General features: G+C 34.6%; 1 long non-coding RNA gene across 1 annotated transcript in view; it reads left to right on the top strand.

Moving 5' to 3' along the window:
• Positions 1-3,497: 3,497 nt before the first annotated feature.
• Positions 3,498-7,229, top strand: part of LOC143228251 (uncharacterized) — a 76,289-nt gene continuing 72,557 nt past the window's right edge. Inside the window, exon 1 of the long non-coding RNA XR_013015285.1 lies at positions 3,498-3,675. This is a non-coding gene — a long non-coding RNA (uncharacterized LOC143228251). The remainder of the gene's footprint in view (positions 3,676-7,229) is intronic.

Genomic DNA, 7,229 nt, shown 5'->3' with positions numbered 1-7,229 from the left:
ACGATGAAATTCTGAAGCTTATTAAGAAAAATGATGTCCTGACAATTATTAAAATAAAATTATGTTTCATTGAAACGCAGTGTCATTATATCACTTTAAATGTCATCTAAAACATGTAAGTTATGAAATTAAAACGAAAATAAATAAGTGAAAATTCATGATACAGTTTTGATGTTTTATCCACGTTGATACAATAAGACTGACAAGAGTTTCTTCATGCCTGTCAAGGACATCTTATAGTTTGAGGAATTCTTGTTTGCGAAGAAAATATTAGACGCGTTAAAAAAAAACTTCGTTTACAAAACATGACAAAAAGTTAACTAGTTAGGCATAAGCAATTGGCTTTCAGTTTACTATGTTTTCAACATGTCCCTGAACCTGTGCATAAAACCACAGATTCTCTGACATGTAGAAAGCTATTTTTAACACACATGTATTGATAGTTTTTTTACATTTCTGTGTTTAATAAACAAATGTTCCAAAGCAATAAAAATATACTTTTTTTCTTCACCAAGTATACAGGTGTTCATGTTTCCACTGCAAAACATTTACCATGAGTTTTATATCAGCTGCGCCATAGGTATTCTAAAGACAATTTTTTTCATTGAGCAAAGATTAAAGAATTTCCATTTTGAAATATGTTTAGTTCATACTATATGTTTATTTATTTCCCTCTAGCTGCTATTGCTGTGATAAGATTCACATATAATCACACCCTAAGATAAAAAAACGAAATCTTCAGTGTGTGTCCATGTGAAGTTCACAAACTATACGAAGACAAAATAGTTCCTTTTTCTGAAAGAATCAAGAATTCATCAAACTTTGTAGAATGGACGGCAACTGCCTGTTCTGGAGACACAAGTGTAGAAAGGCGGAAGACTTTCGAAACGTCGTCCTCCACACTTGTGTCTCCACAACAGGCAGTTGCCGTCCATTCTACAAAGTTTGATCATGAACACTCTGCCTAAACAATCTATCAATGAATCAAGAACTGTTTGCATTTAGCTTCACACGTCCCATAATTAGTTACATGTAATTTCTGCCATTCTAACAAATTTGTATGTGACGATAGTAAAAAGTTGATTCATTTGCTTAAGCTTGGGATTGGAGCCGCTGACTAGAAATAGTACATTTAATACCACTGTACTTTAACAAGCTCCAACTTTAATTTAACGACTTACGCACAGTTCGACTTTAATTATGTATCGTTCCTAACAAAAACCCTTTCCACCGTGACTCACTTGCAGTAGTTTTAATTTCAACGTTTTTCTCAACACTGAGGGACCAGTGTTCATCATTATACGAGTAGGATATGTCACTGACTAATCCTTCTAGATTAATACAACAGTCTCTAAAGGGTAAAACTATATTCTCTAACCCAGCAGCTAATGAATAAACTTCTCGCCTCATCACTCACTACATGATATGTTATTTAAAACCTTCCTGGACTAAATATTCCGGAACCGAAGATCGCGGGTGGTAAGACAATCGTCAGGTTTTCCCACTATAAGCCAGAAGACTTACGTTCACTGAAGTGGAACAATGCTCGCAGTATTCCACACGGGCACATTACTTTCGGACGTATCCTGTCCAATAGACGTCGAACGTGCACCGTGGTGTATTCTACCTGACGTGCGGTTGCTATAGGAACCGCAAGTTGCGTTTTTGAGAGATAGTTACAAGACAACAAAAGAAGATGAACGTATTCGGAATACAGCCAAACTATTGAAGCAGTTAAGCTGTGAAATTACCAGCGAATGTGTTGCCGTAGTGTTTCATGTACAGTATAAAATATTTCCACACCAAGACAGAAAGTAATTTTCCCAATAGACTGAGTGAAGAAGTAACGTTATTTCAGCTATAGTCACGCAAGTTGTTTCAAGAAAAAAGTTTTAGTTCCCTGAATTCATCACGATACATTATACGCCTCGTGCAAGTCGAAAGGGGTTTAAAACAACACGATGTCGAAGCTGCGTAATTTCGACTTATGAATTTCACAACTGTTATATTTCTGTAGAATATATATATGTGTGTTTATGTGTGACTTCATTTCCTCTAATGTCATTCAGGAATCACGTTGTTGTTCACTTTCTAAGTGTGTTTTAAACACTAGTATTAAATACACAGTTACGAGAATCAATAGTAGAGCAAGGTCGTTAAGAGGATTCGGGGGCAAATTTCCCATCAGGGTTTTGGGGGCCCATTCCCCAGTGAGGACAACCAGCTTACACTTTTTTTTAGGCTTATTAGTTGGTAGGCAGTAGTACGCGAAAATAGTGACCATTAATTAAATGTGAAGTAAATAGAAGTCATATGTAAGTGTTACGATGTTTCTCAATGTACTTGACGTTATACAATACCTTATTCAGTATAGCATCAGACGAGTATTCGAAATATGGTAACTATCAAAATATAGTATTTATTTAGCAAAACAGATTTTACAAAATTGTAACGTCTAAATTCACCGGGTCAAATCAACCCAGTTTGTCTACAACGCTGAAATATTCTCTCTCTCTCTCTCTCTCTCTATATATATATATATATATATACACACACTTTAGCGACATGTGAATTCAACCTTTTTACCACCTTGAAACTGTGTTGTTGGGATGATGTAGAGATTTTTTTGTTTGTTGTTAAAGCAAAAGTTACACGTTGAGCTAACTGTGCTGTATTCACCACTAATATCGAAACCTGTTTTTAGCATTGTAAACGTGTAGGCTAAACACTGAGCTACTGGAGACTTGTTCTTGGTATTTTCAATTTTAACCATACGTTATAGGATACGTTGCTCAAACTACCAGATCACAGAGATATAGGATTGAGACAGAAAGACCCCTAATTAGAATTGTTAGGAAAAAAGAGGGTGTCTATTCAATATCACCCATCCATTAATATCATTATCTCTTAAGTTTAAAGTTTAAGAAGAGAAAAGCAGGCTTAGATGTATATTGTGTTTTACAGCTCAAATTTTTATGCCGTAAATTATCTAATTAAAAAACTAAATGTATCATTTTTAAAAACTTCTTTATCCACTGTAGGAGATATTGAAAGTGCAAAAGTCCCTATAAATGTTTCTTTTTGGCTCTAAGTCACATCGCAAAATATTTTGAACTTTATTTGAAAAACATCTTTTAAGCTAAAAAAATATCAGTAGCTATCGAACGCGCAAACAAGTTTTATTCTCTAAAGTGTACAAAGTTAAAAATGTTGAACGACTAATTTGCTGATACAGAGAGTGACTAAAATAATTTTCGGAGATTTATCTTTCACTACTGATGCAACAGCAAGCATCTCAGATAAGTTATTTCAAAGGAACTTTACAGAAACTGCCTGTTCTATCGCCCGTTTTAGTTTGAAAATGCCTACTTCGACCAACCTATGAAACATAAATGACATCGATATCTTAACCGCACGCGCTTATGCTGTCACAAGTCTCACGTGCGACATAAAATTCCCATTACTTTTGCACACGGAAGCTTAATAGTCGTAAGAACCGAAAAAGCATCGAGCTTATTGGAATTCTGCCTGATCACGAGCAGCTAGCTGCTTTCGTAGCTCTGGGGATCCATTTCAACCAATGCCACCTCAAAAACTTTAGTGTGTTTTTTTTAACACCGAACCCGTGATTCGTCCTATGAATCTATAGCGGTGTGAGTTTCTATATGAAGGCTGGTAAGTCTACTACTAATAACGTGTAGTGTAACAGCAGCTGTTAACAACACAAGACTGAATGTTTGAGCTGTTGGTTTAAGAACTTGGTATTAAACCTGAAAGTTCCACGACATCTTTCGTGTTAATACTTGAATGGATAATATGAACCATAAACAAGTTCAGATAATCTAGGAAATAACTGATGAACTGAGTAATGTAGAAAGTTAATCTTATAATTTCTTTTTGTCTCAATTGTTTCATCACTTTCTTAGTCATAAAAATACTACCTTGTTATGAAATTATTACTCAGTTATGATTGGTAATGACTGATTGGCAGTTTTTGAGATCCGGGTTTTGAACGTATACTCTGGTAATCAAGTCCTTTGCAGTTTAGCTGTTCATCAATATCCGTCGTAATTTTATCTCTATGGACTGTCTTCTTCGCCATATCTTTATATAATATTACTTTGACAGTCAATAAATGTCATAAAAGTGGTAAATTTGTTAATATAACAACAAAAATATAGAGTAAGGAAAACACCACCTACAGCGACTTTTAGGTTCGAATTATCGTAGACGTGACCCAACTGAGCTGTCCTTGTTTTTTTCGGAAATTTGCGCAAACGTACAAAAAAACGATATAACAATGTAACGGTAACCCTGTGACATCAAACTCAATGTCCGACATCCTAACTACCCGTTAAAATGGTACAAAAAACCCTCACTGATGACGTTATGCGTCAGCGACAATAATAGCATATTGCAATTACACGTCCCACGCTCGTACAGGGGTAAGTCTACGGACTTACAACGTTAAAATCAGGGGTTCGATTCCCCTTGGTAGACTCAGCAGATATTTCAATGTGGCTTTGCTATAAGAAAAACACACACGCAATCACTCTTTTTGTTCCAAATATTGTAAAATGCATTAAGACCATTTCAATTAATTATAACATACTGATATCATTCATTTGTATCAAACTTTCACGAAGCAGTGTTTATAAAGTTCTGATCATTATCCAAGACTTGTAACTTTCTATACAAAAGGCCTAAGTTTGTACGTATTCTTAACAAATCACACGTAATTATTCTTTTGTGGTGTGAATCAAACTTTTTATTGCTACTAAAACATTTAAATCGTGCATTTTATATGTTAAATAGATGTAAAATGTTCACCGATGGAACAGAAGGAACATTAAAATAGTATCCTTTACTCTAAAGAAAACTAAAGGAATCGCTTCAGTCAGCCGTCTGTAAATTGTAGATTTACTAGAATAAATAAGGGACATGTGCGTGCCTTTATTTTAAACAAAAATCACAATAAACTATCTATTGCGTCAAACGTGGGGAATCGAATCCCATCTTTTAATATACTAAAAAAATGAAGGCTGTAGAAAGAAGGATAATACACGTGTCTGTTAAACCGTTGAAAGGAGACAGGACAGACTTACAAAAAGTCATCTTAATGTTACTGCTTTACTTCAACTAGTTGAAATGATTGTGCTTCGGTAACTACCAATATTGTCCCCCACTGGTACAGCGTTACGTCTACGGATTTATAAGATTAAAATCAGGGGTTCGATTCCTCTAGGTGGAATCAGCAAATAGCCTCATGTGGCTCTGCTATAAGAAAATACACACGCTACCAATATTCTAAAGTAATTGGAAGAATAAGTAATTCAAATTTTACTCTAAGATAGAAAAAAATAGATATTACAAAAAAAAACCTTTTCCTTTTTTCTCCTCGAAACCTCTATCCCATAATACATTTTATAAACAAATGTTAACTAACTCGGGCCTCTTTATAGGCCGAGGGAAAATCTTAATAAAAAATTGTTTGCATCATTACGTTCAAAATTTTACGGCTTTTTTATTGATTTAAATAAAAACTTGTGTTGAATAAAATACACCAATAACTGACTTCCTTCCCGTCTTTAATGTTTTGATTTTGAGACATAACATTTTGCAGTTTCAAAAAAAATATACATATACTTTGTTTTCTTATTTTCTAAACATATTTTATTTAGGATTTTGAGAGTAACTTCTTCTTAATCTTGAAATATTCTAATTTCTTTTCCTTGTAAATCACAGATTTATCCCGACCTAACCAGGTGATTAAGACACTCGACTAGATACGTAAGGGTCGCGGATTCGAATCCCAGTCAAACCAAACATGCTCGCCCTTTCAGCCATGAGAGCGTTATAATGTATGATCAATCCCACTATTTCACTGGTAAACGAGTACCTCAAGAGTTGGCGGTGGGTAGTTGATGACTAGCTGCCTTTCCTCTAGTCTGTTTTGTTTGTTTGTTTTTTTAATTTCGCTCAAAGCTACTCGAGGGCTATCTATGCTAGCCGTCCCTAATTGTAAGACTAGAGGAAAGGAAGCTAGTCATCACAGCCCACCGCCAACTCTTGGGCTACTCTTTTATCAACGAATAGTGGGATTGACCGTCACATTATAACGCCTCCACGGCTGAAAGGGCGAGCATGTTTGGCGCGACGGGGATGCGAACCCGCGACCCTCGGATTAACTCACCTGGCCATGCCGGGCCAACTCCTCTAGTCTTACACTGCCAAATTAGGGGCGGGTAGCACAGATAGCCCTCGTGTAGCTTTGTGCAAAATTCAAAAACAAGCAAATAAACAATCACAGATTCATCCGGATTTGTCGCATTATACTGTGCGTTGTCTTTTTTTTTTAATTTTCAGAAGGATTTTTTTTTCTGTATGTATATTCTTCATTATTAATACATAACATAAATTAGGCCTGCACGAAGTGATTGTTTATAACTTGTTTTTAAAAATGAATAAATAAAAACTAATAAGAAACAAAGAGCCTGAAGAACATTCACTGTGTATCTTATTAAAATATTTCGTATTCGCTTAATTAAAATAATTAAAAATGTTGCTTATATTCAGAAACTTCGAATTTCTTACAACCACGAAGAAGGAAAAATGTATTGGAATAATGAGTTTTTTGATTATTTCTTTTACTTAAAAGAAAAGAAGAGAATAATTTAGCTATACAAACTTGTAAACTGCAAAACTATTGATTGTAAGTTATTTAGAATAACATTTTTCTAGGTAAACTTCTGTATGCAAAACAGCTGGTTTGCTAGAAATATAAAACTTTGTTACTATTAAATCCATTTTATTACGCATGCTATCGACGTTTCATCTATATGCAAATTGCAAGAAGATTTGGAGAACGTATGCGTTTTAATTTCCAGGCAAATAATATTCAAGCTTTCATTATTCGTGGATTGCGTGTAGAAATTGTTTGTGTTCATTTGTAATTAGCAGCTCTCTATCATTATTCCGCGCATGGAGGGAAAAATAATCGGAACATTCGTTTATCATCTAGCAGAATGGTTTACAAGATATAAGGTTTACTTTAACTTTTTTCTTTATTTATTTCTTGAGCTGTGTAATTTGAGAACCAGTCCCCTAATACCTTGTACAGCTTCTGTACGTTGATATGAAACAACCAATGAGATTTTCTTTCGTGTCACAATTTCACGAAATAAAATTTTGTTCATCATTCAAAGGTTTTGCATAATTTTCTTGAGATA

This window comes from Tachypleus tridentatus, chromosome 10 (genome assembly GCF_004210375.1).
Source record: "Tachypleus tridentatus isolate NWPU-2018 chromosome 10, ASM421037v1, whole genome shotgun sequence".
Classification (NCBI taxonomy): domain Eukaryota; kingdom Metazoa; phylum Arthropoda; class Merostomata; order Xiphosura; family Limulidae; genus Tachypleus; species Tachypleus tridentatus.
Note: the sequence above shows the minus strand (reverse complement) of the source record. Positions and strands in the feature narration are given on the sequence as shown.